Source organism: Nilaparvata lugens, chromosome 3 (assembly GCF_014356525.2).
Source record: "Nilaparvata lugens isolate BPH chromosome 3, ASM1435652v1, whole genome shotgun sequence".
NCBI lineage: Eukaryota > Metazoa > Arthropoda > Insecta > Hemiptera > Delphacidae > Nilaparvata > Nilaparvata lugens.
In genome coordinates, this window is record NC_052506.1 from 20,918,806 (window position 1) to 20,936,950 (window position 18,145).

The window sequence follows — 18,145 nt, forward strand, 5'->3', positions numbered from 1 at the left end:
TTACTCTTAAGCTGCGTTTACACCAAGTTATTAACAAAATGTTAATAACTTAATCCTTATAGATTCTATTAGATTAAACATAACTTATCATGCACATGATGAACATATGTTTTTGTCAAGTTCCGTTTGGTGTAAACCCAGCTTTACAGCTACTTATGTGCCAATAAATAGTGTAGTTGTTCTCCATAGGATCTCTTGTTGTACAGTCAAAAAATATCAGCTAATATCAGCTCTGAGCATCGTGTATAATCTAAAAAAACTAATATAATTATAATCTCTCAGCATATTACTAGTTCTGATGGCTTCTGTTCATCTTTAGATCCTAAATATCTTTTTTCAATGTCTGTAGCATCATAAAATATGTTTTTTGTGTAGTTGAGAAGTTGATATTGTGGTAATTTTTCATATTGAATGAAAAAGACTAATAAACTGTCAAAAACCACAGATTTATTGATACTTAGAAAGACCGGTTTCGGTTATTACACCATTGTCAATCTCTGATAAACTGTCATAAGTGTAGCAGAGATTGACAATGGTGTAATAACCGAAACCGGTCTTTCTAAGTATCAATAAATCTGTGGTTTTTGACAATTTATTAGTCTTTTTCATTCAATAAGATATGTCCTGGTGAAGCTTTCAAGGATTCCATATTAAAACTACTACTAAATTTCATAATGAATCATTTTAATATTACCTGTTATATCCTGGACAAATCCCGACAGAGTCAAAGTTTTTCCAGTGAACATTGAAAATGGAATAGGGATGACAGTGGAATTCTGGGAATACACCTCTTGGAATTGGCTTAATATGGTAATTTTTGGACGGATTTAGCTGCTGCAGGTGTTTTACCGCATAAATTCTCCTGTACGTGCTCACTATCACTCTGAGCTGAATGCAGTTACATAAACGCCACTTGCTGACGTAATACTGTGTGACCTTTCGCGGTACTTGAAATTGATTAAACTGTATTGTTGATACCACAAGAGTCTAACCTATTCACTTTCTCTATACATCTGAGTGCCTTCTTTTGAATCTTAAACACTCTGTCCATATTTTGTTGAGATGAATTACCCCATACTAAAATAGCATACCTAATATGAGATAGTATAAGTCCATGGTAAGCAGTTAACAGTAGTTTTTTATCATTCAGCCTAGCAAGCTGCCGCAGGACAAATACCCCAGATGATATCTTATTACATATCCTCTCAATGTAAGGATGCCATGTTAATTTCCTGTCCAATAAAATTCCCAAGAATGCTACTTTCTCTTCTTGGTCTAATTCATTTTCCTCTACAAACACATTTATTTCTCTATCCTCTACTGAATTATATTTACTTTTGAATTGTAGGAATTGACATTTCTTACTATTATTGTTAATTGCCTTTGCTTCAAGAATTGGACAATTGACTGTACTCCAGTAAAAGCATTTATTTCTAGACTATCTAATAATAATTGTTAAAGATAAGCGATGTGTCATCAGCAAACAACAGAGCTCTGTGATCTTTTAACTCTTTTGGTAATTGGTTCACATACAACAGAAACAGTAAGGGACCCAGAATGAGCCTTGAGGTACTCCAGCCTGGACCTCCAGTTTTTGAGATTTAATTTTTACTATTTCATTCCCATCCACCTTGGTAAGCTCAACACACTGGTTTCTACCTATGAGATATGATTCAAACCATTTTAGTTCTATACCATTCACACCTACAGTTTTTAGTATTTCCAATAATATTCTATGGTTCAGACTATTCAAATAGGTGAAGAAAATCAATAGTGATGAGGGAAAAATGTTAACTTTTTGTGTAGTTGAGAAGTTGATATTGTGGTAATTATTCATAATAAACGAAAATACGACAATTTCTTAGCCTTTTTTCATTTAAAAAATGTTAAACTGTATCGGACAATGAGAGTTGATATTGAGATAACAAATTGGAAAAATGCTGATAGAAAGTTTGAAGGAATGATAAAATCGATTAGAATAAAAGAAATCTTACTATAAATTATATTCAATCAGTGGAGGATGTTCAATCCTAAATTTCGTGTTAATTTCATCAAAATTTCTATCTACTATAATAGAATCAATTCAAATCAGGTCAAGATACTAGAAAGCGATAACTAGACGATATAAATTCTGCTCTAACCACTGTTTGCAAGGCCATTTCTTTTAGATAATATTTTTGAAAGTGGTCTCGCTTACAAGTTTTTCTCATTTTATTTCTCTTTTTTCCTACCTTTTTCTCCAATTCTTTCTTTCCTTCTCCTCTTCACCCTTCATTTTCTACTTTTATACCCCCTACCTGCCTATAACATGAGAAAAACAATAGTTAACTAGGTATTTTTCCTCCTTTTTTTCAGCACACCCCACCATGAAGCCTGTTTTTGTATTTTATTAGAAACTTATTTTTTATTGTGGTTTTTTGTATTTTGATTTCTTTTATGCATATTGAGTTGAATTGAATAAAATTATTGATTGATTGGAATCAAATTAATACAATTGTTAAATAGATTGAATTGATAGCAAAAAAACTATAAAATTTTAGCTCCACTACAATAGAAGAGGAAATAAATTATTCTATCAGAAATACTATGAAGTCTATCCTTAGTGCATACCTTGAATATATGCCCAACTCTTGATGACAAGAGAAAGAAGAATACTGATTCGAAAAGATCAAACAGTCTTGTTGGAACGTGTAAGATGATATTACGAAGATACATCATGAAAGGTCAAATAAGATTATAAGACACCCACGAAAAAGTATTTGAGTGAAGGTAGAGAATACTTTATACTGAATACAACAATGAAAGTAATAATTCCTGACATGAACCACTGGAAATAAGAATGCTGTCATCATTCACCTCTTCTCCCGACGGAGAAAAATCTGAAAGATCAGAGAAAGCAGGAATAGACCAAAAACGATGTTGAGTGCATTGAGATGTATAGTTATTACAGTAAAAATAAAACTTGACGTTTCTTACAGTATTAGACTTGTGGGAATTCCCATAGCTCAGCAAACCTGTTGAAGTGGATTCTCATTTTATGAAAAGGTCTCGAAACCAGAGAGAGTAAATTTAATAATATGGAAAGTATTCACTTATTTTTATAATTCTTATTCTTCTTGTAATCACAATCCTTTTGTAATCCTTAGATCAGATTGTATCATTACAATGTTAGAAGCATATTGCTACAGTTTTATGAGGAAATGATGACTGTTTACTTCATGGAATGGAAGATTGTAATATAATTACTCTCTCTCAAATTAATGTCTTATGTTTCATCTATTTTGAATGTGGATGCGTTTTAAAAAATCTCAACTATTTTTCCAAGTAAGATGGATAACATCATGTCTATATCTACTAAAAATTGTATCGTCATATTTCCTCATTTATCCAATACTAACAGTTTAAAAGTGAATCTGACTGTGGTTTTGTTAACCTTCCCTCATTACAGCAAGTCGCGAGAACATGTTACCACACTTGAAATTGAAACCTATACTATCCTAATCTCTAGTATTGGAACCAACACAGATACTGGAATATTTTGAGGTTGAGAGGAGGATTAGAAAGTGGAGGAAGAGACTCTTAGAATTTGATAGAACAGAAATGGAAGTGGTTGGAAATGTTAATAGAAAACGACCGAAATGCGTTGGAAAATGATGTTGATAACATTCAAAAAATATGTAGGCCATTTAAGAGTATTAGGAACAACAGATATACTGCAATATTCTGGGATTTTGAGGTTGAAAAGTGGATTAAAAAGATAAAGAAGAGACTCTAGAAATTTGATGAAACAGGGTTGAAAATGATTGAAAATATTGATAAAAATTTCTAGAAATTTCCAACCAAAAACCGTTCAATAGAAGATGAAAAATAATGTCGATTACATTCAAAAGACAATTATCTTAAATTTCCAACTATAAACTTTTCTTCATAGGATAAAAAATAATGGCTATTAAGTTCAATAGACTTGTCAGTTTGTAATCATCCCAGTGACATGAAATTGTCAGTAGTGGGCGGACCAGTAGAAGGTTATTAGCAAGCTATTAAAGTAAGGAATTAGCCAGCGCGCCAGCTACTGTATATAAGCATCACAGCAAAGCGAGCGGCTACATCTGGAGCTGAAGCTGGATCGACTGGAGGGGTGTAAATATTTGAGAGGTGGCCATGAGCCTGCACTGGGGAACTGGCTCGGCTCGGCTCGGCTCGGCTTGGCTTGGCGCGGCTTGGCTTGGCTGGTCAGCATGCTTTAGCTTCGCATACAGAGTAAAGCACAAGAACACTCTTGCCCGGGACCAGGAAAACTTTACTCTAATTCTCTCACTCTATCCCTCGCCCACTCTCTCTCACTCTCTTGATCATCCCTCAGCTCACCCTCTCCCTGCTCTTATTAACAAAGCGGCCCAGACTCTCCCAGTGGGCTTAGCGTTCTCTCACTTGATTGTAGCTTAGCGTTTTGCTTTGAAATTTTTGTAGCTGGAACAATGGATATCGCTGAAAAATACACTGATGCAGATGTGAAATAGCGATGTAACCTGCCAATGGAACTCCCGTTGTCGCACCCCAATCAGAGCGCAGTCGAGCGCGCTTTGTGGAAAATGGTTCTCATTTCTCTCAAAATTGGAAAGTTGACTCGATTGGGGAACGTGGTATCACTCTTTCAGATTCGATTGAATAGATTGTATCGTTTTTCAACCTGCAAAAGCATACTCATAAAAAGTATCAAAGTAAATAAATCAATATTCCATTCTATAATATTGATGATTCCATCTGCAATAGAGATTCACATTTTTATAAGTGATGTGATGTGCTAGATTGAATTAGTCGTTGTGCTTAGGTGCGTACAGACTTATGCCCTACTAAGAAGCGCATTTCACTTATCATCAGCTGATACTACTCTCAATATTTGTATTTGTACAGAAACTGTAAGGTACTGATATAATAAGTATAGCGTCAGCTGATGAGAAATTCGCGTGAGTGGTGTACGCACCTTTACATGAACAATTCCATGGCTTACTTTAGATAAAGGCTGCAGCGCACAACTTGGCAACGTCGCAGTCAAGCTCAGCTTCAGGCCGAGCAAATTGAATTCACCTGGGTAGACTCCCGATTAACTACCAGCTTTATGCCCTTCATCAAATACCAATACTGAGAAATTCAGTTCAATTATTATAGTAAAAAAATATAAAATATTAACTGATAGACTAATTTTAACTTTAGTTCTAGGAGTTTCAAGTATAATGCCTAGCTTGGCAATATATTTCACTGTACTTACTTTCTGTGTCTGTATTTCCTACGAGCAATTTTAATGATCAAATGTATTTCATTAATAGATGAAAGTATTGAATAGTACCTTCTAAATGTAAAAAAACAATATGAAAGTCGAATATTGTCTTCTTTTTAAGAAACTTCTGAATTTAATGCATTCGCTTTTTGTGCATTTATAACTAACTGTGCACCGTAATGATAATCGATAGCTCAATAATATCTATCAAAGGGAATATATTCTACTACCATTTAGTTTTTGTTCGTAATAATATCCATCAATTTATATTAAAACACGTCATCAAGTACCCTACCCCTATTATTCTTTTTTCTTTTAAAACAAAACTTGTTTCAACTCATCTTTTCTTATTTAGGAAAAATGGCTTTAGATGAGTTGGCACTAGTCGTGTTATGGAAGAAAAAAATACAAAGAGTACGGTATTGAAGATTTATATCATATTTTGATAATTTCAAAGTAGCCTTATAAAGAGAAGTGATAATAATTCATTACTATAATGAATTAATAGGTTATTGAAAGGATAAATTGCTGGAATAATGATAATTCATTCAACTTTGTTCATTAACTCAATTATATCTGGCATAATAGTGTACAACAAAATTGACAGAAGAATTGATATCCAATAGCAATAGTTTAATCTATCTTTACATATCTCTGTGGGTTTATAATCACATTATAAAACGGATTCCTATCAGTTGGACAGTTACAATCAGTATACGAAATGCAATAATACGTACAGATCAGGTGGTGTATTAGTGTTTGTTTCTAAAAGGTATTCGGTTACTTCAATACTGTTAGATATGATAGCAACCGATGCAATCAAGGTTACTCTTGATTTCGCCTCTGGTCGCAAATTCTCTGTTATCGCTGTTTATCGTCTTCATTCAGTATCTGTGTCAACTTTTATTGAGCAGCTTAACGATATTTTACCTTCATTCAATGATAGAAATTTAATGCTAATAGGCGATATAAATTTATGCTTACTTGAATCTTCGCGAATTGTAGACGAATACCAGACTTTAATGAGTAGCCACGGTTTCACGCAACTATTAAATTCTCCTACACGTGGTAATCGATGTATAGATCATATATCTATCTCAGGTCAAGAGACAATATATTATCTGAGGCCCATGTATTATCTTCTGGTCGTAGTGATCATGATGCAACTATCTGCATTTTGGATTCAAGTTATTTTCTATCAAATGTCAAACCGTTTTATTATACAAATCAGAAAACTAAAACTATTGATAGGACTTTGCTTTCTAATCTGTTGAAAAGTGCAGTTTGGACTGAAGTTTTCAATACAATGAATGTGTCTGATGGATTTGATATATTTTTAAAAACTTTTCACGAAATAGTAAATAAAGCCTCCATTGAGAGTAGTAAATTAAATAAAATAAATAATGTCAAGATTTTGAGACCCTGGATGACGGTTGAGCTATGTAAGAGACAGCATCATAGAAATCGGTTGTATAAAAAAGTAAAGAAAAATCCACTAAATTTTAGATTGAAAAGAGAATTTGATATTTTTGCATTCAAATTGAAACAGGATATGGCAAATAGGATGAACCAATACTACCATAATTTGTTTGATATGAATAAAAATAACCCACGAAAACAATGGGATACAATTAATAAAGTTTTGGGTACAGCGAATAATAAGAAAAATGCCTTTGATTCAATTAGGACATTTGACAATCCGCATTTGACTGTTCAGCAACCGCTTGAAGTGGCTGAGGAGTTTAATAAATTTTTCGTCACAATTGTAGAAAAGCTTATCGATCAAATCGATGACTCTAGCAATATGAACCCTTCTGATTTTAATAAAATGTTTCCTCCACTTTCTGTGCAAAACTCTTTTTTCTTTTTCCCAACTTGTGTAGATGAGGTAAAACGAATAATTTCTCAATTGAATCAAAATAAAGCATCTGGAATTGATGGTATATCAGCGTTTATCGTTAAACTTTCCAGTGAATTCATAAGTCCTGTGCTAGCTCACTTGATCAATCTAAGTTTTGAAAGTGGTGAATTTCCCGCATGCTTGAAGAGGGCAGTAGTCATAGCATTATTTAAAAAAGGTGATTACATGGATTTGAATAATTATAGGCCTATTTCACTATTATCTGTGTTCTCGAAAATTATAGAAAAAATAGTTAAAGCAAGAATTCAAAAATTCTTCAATTTAAATAATTTTCTGAGTGAGAACCAATATGGCTTCATTGAGAAGAAATGTACAGAGGATGCATTGTTATCTTTCTGTTCATTGTTATCTATCTTTTCAATGGGCTAAACACAAAAACTTAAATGTCTTGGGCCTGTTCATTGATATAGCTAAAGCTTTTGACTCTGGACCATAACATTCTTTTGCATAGATTGAGGGAGGCTGGAATAAGAGGCATTGCTTTAAATTGGTTCAAAAGTTTCTTGGTGGGCAGAAGCCAGTGTGTTCGGGTTGAGAATGTTCTGAGCTCTTATTTGACCATCCCATGTGGGGTACCCCAGGGCTCGGTATTGAGACCAATTTTATTCCTGGTGTATATAAATAAATTATGCACAAGTAATCTGAGTGGAACAGTCACTTGTTTTGCGGATGATACGGCTCTGCTATATTGTGAAAAAGAAATTGATACGAAAAATTGATTAGAATGATGACATCATTACATAGGAGAGCTCATTCATTTCCCTACCTTGGATATATTGCCTTTAAGGCATTTATATATTTTCAGGGTCTTGAGAATATTCTTTTTAAGAAGTGGTCAGATTACAGGGAATGCCTTAGTTTTCTCAAACAGATTGAGAGTCAGAAATTTGGTTGTTCTCGCAAACCCTACATGTGAAGCCTTCAAACGGTTTTACGATTACAGTGCTCCAAATTCCTTTAATAAGTTACCTCTACATATTACATCCACGGGCTCACTGATAACATTTTTGAAGAAATTGAAACACTTTTTATTCAATTTTGATGAGATTGATGAGTTCTTTTTCACGTGAATTCTTTTTTTTACATTCTTTTGAGAATTTCTACTATTGCTTCCCAGGGTTCTAACAATTTTTCTGTCTCACATTCTTCTGTGGGGACCCCAGGGCTCGGTATTGGGACCAATTTTATTCCTGGTGTATATAAATAAATTATGCGCAAGTAATCTGAGTGGAACAGTCACTTGTTTTGCGGATGATACGGCTCTGCTATATTGTGAAAAAGAAATTGAAACGGCAACTTCTAAGATGCAAAGTGACTTAGATTGGATAAAAATTTGGTTCTCAGTGCATAGGTTGGCTCTGAGTACTAAAACCAAATTTGTTCGTTTCTCTTTGAGATCAAAGCCCATCCTGCAGGTTCCCGTACTATTCAAGTGTGGTGTCTGCCTATCTAATCATAATGAATTCTGTACATCTTGTGTAAAGATAGATCAAGTGCAAAATATCAAATATCTTGGTTTAGAGCTTGATGAGAACTGCAATTGGAAGGTTCACATCCAATCACTCAAGAAGCACATGAATATGATGCTTCGTAAATTTTATTTATTGAAATTAATTTGCCCTAGACAAATTCTGAGATCTGTTTATTTCGCTATTGCAAATAGCAAGCTGCAATATGGGCTAAGCTGTTGGGGGGGGGTGCATATAAAACAAATTTAAACTCTATACTTATTGCACAAAAAAGATTGATTAGAATGATGACATCATTACATAGAAGAGCTCATTCATTTCCCTACTCCCAGGTCTTGGATATATTGCCTTTAAGGCATTTATATATTTTCAGGGTCTTGAGAATATTCTTTTTGAGAAGTGGTCAGATTACAGGGATGCCTTGGTTTTCTCAAACAGATTGAGAGTCAGAAATTTGGTTGTTCTTGCAAACCCTACATGTGAAGCCTTCAAACGGTTTTACGATTACAGTGCTCCAAATTCCTTTAGTAAGTTACCTCTACATATTACATCCACGGGCTCACTGATAACATTTTTGAAGAAATTGAAACACTTTTTATTCAATTTTGATTTTGATGAGATTGAGGAGTTCTTTTTCATGTGAATTCTTTTTTTTACATTCTTTTGAGAATTTCTACTATTGCTTCCCAGGTTTCTAATAATTTTTCTGTCTCAGGATTTTTATTTATTCATTTATTTTTTTTTTCATTAATATATATGACTTTAGTTCATATATTAATATATAAATGTATATGTCCTCAAATTCTTCTTTATTTATTTTCCTAGGATTGTATTATACTTTTTGGTTTCTATAAATAACTTCTGTAATGTTCACTCCTTTCAATTCATTTTCTGTGAATAGACAAAGATTTTCTGATAAATTTTTTTTTCGAGGCTTCTGTCTCTTGCAAAGGTCAAATAGTTTAAATTTCAGAGTAGGTAACTTCAACTCAGCTAATAGCTTATGAAGTACCTTAAATCATAACTCTGACGCTACTTAATGTTTTTGTTAGTTTTTAATTCTTTTCATTTATATAAATAGAATTAGAAGATGATATTTTATTATGTATTTTAGTTTTTTATTTTTTGAAAATTATTGTACTGATTTGTTAAGTTCATTTACTTTTGTTTGTAAATTGTCAGTGTTATGAATAAATTTCAATTTCAAAATTTCAAATTTCAATTATTGACATAAATCAAATACTTACTATCCCTACTAACAAATACAAATAATTTTACAATATACAATAATACAAATGATTCTACAAAATACAATTTTTCTAATGGTGTAATGAATATATGCATATCAAATGAAGCATAGTCGGCCTGAACCACACGTTGCAATATTGAACATATGTTCCGGCCTTCTATCTATAGTAGGCTATGACAATTCCCATTGTGTTATATTATGAACTGACGGACTGTACTTGGTTGTAATACTGTAGGAGGACTAAGACTTTTTGTGTGAAGATTCATAGCATTATTATAAATTGATCTGCTTTGCTGGATTATACTAATAATTTGAAGAATAATACTTGTTGATTAGCTTGTTTGATTAACATCGAAGAGTAGCATGTATGACAATGAGTTCTAATTTATTATAACAATTAATTTCTCTATTCCATTCAGTGTTATCTGTCTTCATATAAATAAAATTATTATCCAGTAGCATGTTATGTATATTATTTATTTTGACACCTAGAAATGGAACAAGTGCTCGAAACTAGTTGTGTTTATGTAAAAATATTACAAAATGGCATTAGTCATTTCCTATAATTCAACATTATGATATAATATTAGACTGTGTATTCCAAATTAAGGTTTAAAGCAGTTTTGGGCGAATGCCTGTTGTTTTTACCTGCATTGTATCTATTGTCTATGAATAAATGAAATAAATGAAATATCGTATACAAGAATAATTAAAAAACACTAAATTATTTCACTGTTTTTAGTATCCACACCCAGTACTCGAAAGTTTTTGAGAAAGATTTGTCGTGATGATTTTGTTAACTGTAAATTTGAAACCATTCATGAAAGCTGCGATAACAATCGTTAATCAATACAATGTTCAATAATGGACTGTCATGCGAGCTTCAATCATTACGAACATTAGAAGCAGATAAGAGGATTGAATGAATAAGAGGATGGAGAAGAGAGATTATTTTGGTAGTGAGAATGTGAATGGCAAAAGAAGAGGGTGAGAGGGGAGAAAAAGAAATGATGAGAAATGAAATAAAATTAGAAGAACATGAAAACAGAAATCCAAGTTTTTTGTTGTAAGAGAGTCTACACCCAACGGAACAGACCTAATCAAGATTCAATTAGGCATACTTGTATTGCCTCTCTCAGTAATTAAGAGCGTTGCATAGAAGTTGGAATAATAAGATAAGCTTTGAAAGAAGAACTGACCGAATTGCATATTATTTGGATTTGCAATCCGATAAACACAATGAGCAGAAGCCTTTACAGTTTTCATAAAATTGGAAACGATCAGCTCTGAGAGATGAGTCTCTGCTATCCATTGTTCTATTCAACCATGAATGGGGTTAGGCAAATGAGCTAGCTCATGTTTGTTAAGTGGTATATTACTCACAGCGTTCCAATTCGAATTCGAATGAAGCTTGGAGGACTCGTACGCTATTATTTGTATCTCCTAGAATAATAGGTTCCAACATAAATAGGAATGGATAGGATATAATGTATGCAATCAAGTCCCTATCCAGGAGCAAGAAGTAATAAACAACGGCTCTCTTTTCTGCGCTGAGAGTAGGGTGGAAACTTTCAATGAAACTATATATCAGTAGAGTGAAACTTTAGAATAATAATTTGGTATGTAGTGCTTGATATTTCAAGTGTTTTTTTGTGTCACAATAACAGGGATTCCTTGTGTTTTGTTGTTTCTTTACTAATTCAAGACTAGAGATTCGATTCAGGTTATTACTTCGATCGTGAAAAACAAACACAATCTTACTCTGAAAAATCTACTCTACTTCATCTAGTATATTCAGCGTTAGCTTCAATTTTTTTTCAATAGATGTAATGATTGATCAATGAATAAATAATTTCTGATAATCATTTGTCACAGCTACTCTTCTAGTTACTTATGTGCCAATAAATAGTGTAGTTGTTCTTCATAGGATCTCTTGTTGTTCAGTCAAAGAATATCAGCTAATATCAGCTCTGAGCATCGTGTATAATCTAAAAAAATTAATATAATCATATTCTCTTAGCATATTACTAGTTCTGATGGCTTCTGTTCATCTTTAGATTCTAAATATCTTTTTTCAATGTCTGTAACATCATAAAATATGTCCTGGTGAAGCTTTCAAGGATTTCATATTAAAACTACTACTAAATTTCATAATGAATCATTTTAATATTACCTGTTATATCCTAGACAAATCCTGACAGAGTCAAAGTTTTTCCAGTGAACATTGAAAATGGAATAGGGATGACAGTGGAATTCTGGGAATACACCTCTTGGAATTGGCTTAATATGGTAATTTTTGGACGGACTTAGCTGCTGCAGGTGTTTTACCGCATAAATTCTCCTGTACGTGCTCACTATCACTCTGAGCTGAATGCAGTTACATAAACGCCACTTGCTGACGTAATACAGTGTGACCTTTCGCGGAACTTGAAAATTGATTAAACTGTATTGTTGATACCATTTGCCCAATCTAATAATAATTTGAATAACAAAGATATATTTTTCATCGTAGGCCTACATGTTACCAAGACACAGTGCGCTTTTTGTATCAGTCGAAGATTGGATTCATTTTTCCATCTCTCATTTCAATCTTTACCATAATTCGATATTCGCTTTCACATATATTGTCATGTTTGTCATTATGTTAACTTATGAACTATTCAGATTGCTACTCTTTCCCGCACACAGGCATGGAAAAAATATTTATTATCTTTATTTGAAATGTATTTGGTTTGTAACATGAAATAATTAATAGATAAATCCAATGATGATGCTGATAATGATAATTGATAAACTCTAGAATGATATGGATATTCTTGCATCGTCTCCGGCTTTCCCATTGTTTCCATTATCTGAAACAGACATTAAGTTATATTCTAGTTCCAAATATTACTCTGACATCCCACGAGAAATATAGGAAAGGCCTACTGAAACCGGCTCTCAAATCGCAAGCTAAGGCCTGATAAATCAAGCTTAAAAGTTCCGTGAAGCTGGTACATGATTAATACTGCAACCAAGATATGACTGGTTTATGAGTAGAATAATATTCCAGTATTTTATCCAAGGAAGTAATATCATTTTTATTAAGAGGGCTTAATAGTACTAAATTAGTGTTATTCCAGTGACATAACTCACTCTAGTAGTAACAGCACACATACATTCATAACACTTTAATTAAAAGTAGTATATTTAAATGTATTCCAGTGTTCAAGCGTACTCCAGTTCATTATTACATTCACTCAAATTCAAATCAAATTCACTGAATGTATTTTCCATAAGCATTGTCGATTCATTCAAATCCGATTTGTAGTTTATTGAAATGTATTCAATCGAGTAGGTTTTACTCCCATCTACAATTCCAGCGTATCACCCTGGAAAAACGACCAGCGAATGAGTAGAGCGCAGCACTGTATGGAAGCACAATCGCAGCCAATCACAGAATAGAATGCTGGAAGCCTAGTTGCAACGGCTGAGGCTCGCTATGCGCAACCAAGCCATAAATTTAGTACGTCTCACTGTCATTGGGTCGATACGATACGATACGCACTCTACTGCCAACATTCGCCCGATGACGTTATCCTTTTTATTTCGAATGGATTCAAATAATACAGGAGTTTGAGATTCATGTTGCCTCAAGCAATGAAGGCAATTTACAGAAAAGAGAATAGAATGACTTTTTTATTTGATGATGTGGCAAAGTTTAGACAGTAATGAGAGCTTATTTATTTATTTCTTTAATGGGAGCTTATTTGTTTATTCATGGAGACAACAGGTAAAAACCCATTTCGCCTCCTCCACACTATGCAATACTTTCCAACAAAATACAATTTTCAATAAAAAGAAGATAGAAAACATAAAAAATAATAAATTATAAAAATAGCTAATTATAAAATTATAAGAATGAAATAAGACGAAAAATAGAAGAAATATACTGTCCACTCTACCACTTAGGATCGCTTTCTTCAAGAAAGTTTAACTCAAATTCTAGTTTTAACCATCATCTGACTCAATCAAAACAATATTAAATGCAAGCATGAATTGATTGAACTGTTTTAATACTCAAACCAGCTATGGAAAGAGCGAAGAGCGAGTTTACTTGTAGATATGGTTGAATTTATCATTTTGTAACACATCTAAAATATGTGTTTCGTTCCAGGATTTAACGGAAAGCTGATCTTTCTCCGTCTTAACCGAAATGGTTCATATGAGCTTCAGCGTAGCTTTCTTTACCCAAATTTGATTCAACTATTGAATCCCTTCAATCAGTGTATAATGATTTTTCAATTGTTGCGGCAAATCATTACTATGTTTTACAAGATAGAACCTACTAGAACCTACCAGTTAAAAATACTTGTGTAATGATCATACAATTAACTATAATAAATAGTGTAATGATCAATACAATTAACTTAAATTACATCACTTGATTAACAATATTATTCAATATAATTATGTATAATCAAATCAAATCAAAATCAAAATTTTATTCGCAATACAAACAATTGAGGGTCCTGCCAAACCCGAAGGTTTTTCGGCGGGTGCCCAGCTACAAAAAGAACGAGTTACAAAAGATAAATGAACTTAGACAAAATAAATATTACACTTCAAAGATTTCAAGTATGAGATAAAAGAAAACAAATTCAAATTGCAACAAGAAAATAAGAAATACAGAGAAAATAAATAATTAAATAAATACAGAAAATAAGAAATTCTCTATCTTCTGATAGAGAATTGATAAAGAAAAGGGAAAATACCGAAAATTTATTAGAAATGAATGAGATGAAAAGGAAAAGGTAAAAATTGTTTTACACAAGTAATAATAAATTTTTATCGTTGAGGCAGGCGGCAGTGACAATAAAAGGAAAATTTTAAAACTTCAGCCAGCATAAATTGAAAAATTCTAATAATGTAAGCATATGCTGTCATTTTTTCAACTTGACGTTCTTAAATTATGTGTACGTTTGTAATATTATTAGTTTTATAAATAGCTTGTGCTGTTATTATTGAGATACAACATCACATCGTTCTTAGAGTCATGAATATTTGTAGAAAGTCTGTTAAATAAGTAGGGAATCATTTATTCATTACCGATGAAGTTCGCACTTCTGACTCTGATGAAGTTGATTTTTTATAATTGGACTATTGATTCAAAAACAGAAATTCCCAATACTTGGTCTGTGAAGTCACTTCTAACTCCGATGAAGTTGATTCTCGTTAATTAAAATATTGACTTGAAAGCAGGATTTCTCAAGACTTGGTCTGAGGAGACATAGTAAATTGACTCTATTATTAATTCGAGATAGTGATAATGATGGAAATGACACCATTCATTTTCCAACGCGGCATCAAATTTTTTAACGTCAAGAGCTGAGAAATTTCGAGAGCAGAAGTTGAGGGTAGAAGTCAATCCCCTGAAGAGTTCTTAGAGCAGCGAAACTTTTGATGGAGCATCGAAGTTATAACGCAATCAGACTCTCAGCCCGGGAGCGCTGCGCAGCGCAGAATAGAGTTAGTTCCAAATCCAATTGGGAGCATTTCTCGACAATGTCTGCCTCAGTTCTCAATAATCATTTGACGGCGTTCGCTTCTTACAGTATAAACCATCTTCTACAAAAAATTCTAAGAGAAAAAGGTTCGCGAAAGTTTGCCGTCGTAAAGTTCCCATAGAACTATTGGGGATTGAAATGTTTGTTTTCAGAGAGAATTCATTGTTCTGAACTAAGCTACTTTGTCATTTTGTTATTAATATTCCTATACAACCATCAATTTCCATCATTCTGCTGAAGTAAAGCTGAGTATTATACTAGAGGTATCAGAGGTGGCTATGATAACAGTCGTAAGGCCCATACATTGACGGCTTGAATTATATATTCAGGCTACGTAGGACCTTTAAGGAACTCCCCACCAACAAAAACCTCTTACGAATTTCCTTTTTCTTAACACTGCAGGTATGAAGAAAAGAATATAAACTATAATAATACACGTAGTATATTATAAAAGTCAAATCAAATTCAATGTAATATAATTTACTATAATCAGGAAATAAGTTTGATTTACTGCATCTCTGGAACAGACTTCATAGACAAGCCCGGACTCTTCATAGAAAATCGGACAAAATTACCCTTGACTTCGTTATAGATAGTTATTTGTAATAGATAGACTTTATAATAGACAGTATTTGAAGATACATTTGGAATTGTAAAATGAATGGAATTCCTGTTACAAAACGGAATTAATAATCTTTATTGTTCTATACTTTTATAAAATTCTCACTCGATTGATGCCTATCCTGATCTATTGTATCCTTATGATCATAGGATAGAAATATGTCAATCCTCTTCCTCTCCACTCATTCCTGTCCTCACTCTGTTTAAGGCTGATTCGTTGTCCAATCTTTCTTATTCTTGTAAAATTCTAAAATTACGTCCGATTCTAGAAGAAATCGAGTAGTAAAACGCTTATGATCATGCAATTAGCATTCTACTAGCATGTCACAAGCCTGAAATTTGAACTATTCAATTTTATGTTCGAGCCTGTGCTCTAAAACAAATCAAAACCAAATTACCAAATTAAATCAACAACGAAAACAGACTATGATAGACAAAGTAGGTACTAAAAAATTGAAATAAGACATTTATAGAGTCTGATTATTTTTAAAGAGTGAATCAAACCTGAATAAATATAAACTATTAATTTGATAGCATAATGAAATATTTTATTATTGTCGTTATCGAGTGTGAAGAGTTCGCCAATCGTTTTTAAAAATAATTTATTCTACAGATAAATATCGACATATTGTAATATACAATATTTTAATAATCTCACTGCTATGAATGAGTAAAATGAAGTCCCCGAAAATCACATTGAATTCAATGTTAATCATCAAATTCAATTATACATTTTCGCATTGGATTATTACAAAGCGAATATCCCTTGATAGGGCTCGGAGATTTTTCAGTTCACAAGCGTGAAAATTAAAAATTTCTGAATTTTGCAGGCTTGTCAATGACGGCAGACTAATTTTTCCCACTTCCTAAACGGTTCCTTCCCATGGTGGAAAATTTTAGACCATTGATAGCGGTCAATTGTTTCGAAAAACAATTATTGGAGAAGAAAGGGTTGTGAGGGGGGGTTAGTGTGGAAGGGGGACTCGCTTGCAGCTCTCCCCTTTTATTTGATGGACGCGGTCATGAACAATGGATTGACGCCCGCCCCGCCCGTGAATATCGGAGCCCTTTCAATCATGATGTTCGCGCACTCATGGTTGGGTGAGTGCGAAAGTGCCCTGGTCAATTTCAATTGAAATTATTTTCAAAATGCTGTGATATATCCTGCACGGTGAAAAGTTCAAAAGTATGTTCCGACACGATGATGGTTAATTATTCTTGCCCTGTTCCATGTTTTAATACGTTTTAGAGCTGTATTGCGTTGTATACGCATCAATTTTTAATATTGTTTGTGGTATTAATCATTCAAGAAACTATACAGAGTACATTGTACACGCATCAGCTTTAGAGTTGTTTATGATATATTTGTGATTGAAGAATTTTCTTTCTATAGTGAAAAAAGTTTCGGAGTGGAATACAAATAACCGGTAGCCGAATTTTAACTGCTTATAATGACGCTACAAGAACAAATTGAGAGAACAAATAATTGTTGATTTTGCACTTATTCATAACATTGACATAATGTTCTTTTGAGTATCAAAAATTGAGAGACTATTGAAGGCTCTAGAGACTTTGATAATTCATTAATAATTTAGATACTATTATGATTGGAAGAGCCTTGATGATTCTTTTAGAGGCTCATTTTGACATTCTTGAGCTGGAGGATTTCCTAGGATGGTTCAGTTTAAACAAGTTTAAACTCTGGCAGACTATTCTTTCCCACTTCCTAAACGGCTCCTAAGAACTATGTACATTGTTGATAAAAGATTTGAAATATCCTGATGTATCCAAATTTTCTTTATTTCTTGATCTAATTGTGAATTCGATTATATTTTTATGTTTCCCTCAATACGTTTTTCAGCACAGTTCTCCGTTTCAACAATGATACAAGATTCAATACAAATACACAATACTAATATACTTCAATACAAATATACGTGTACTACAAATACACGTTGCTGCTCCTCTCTTGTTCATTCGTGAATAGAACAACAAGAATAGCATTGATTCGTATGGCAGTATTCACAAGAAAATGTGTGAGAATTCCTATAAGGAACAACA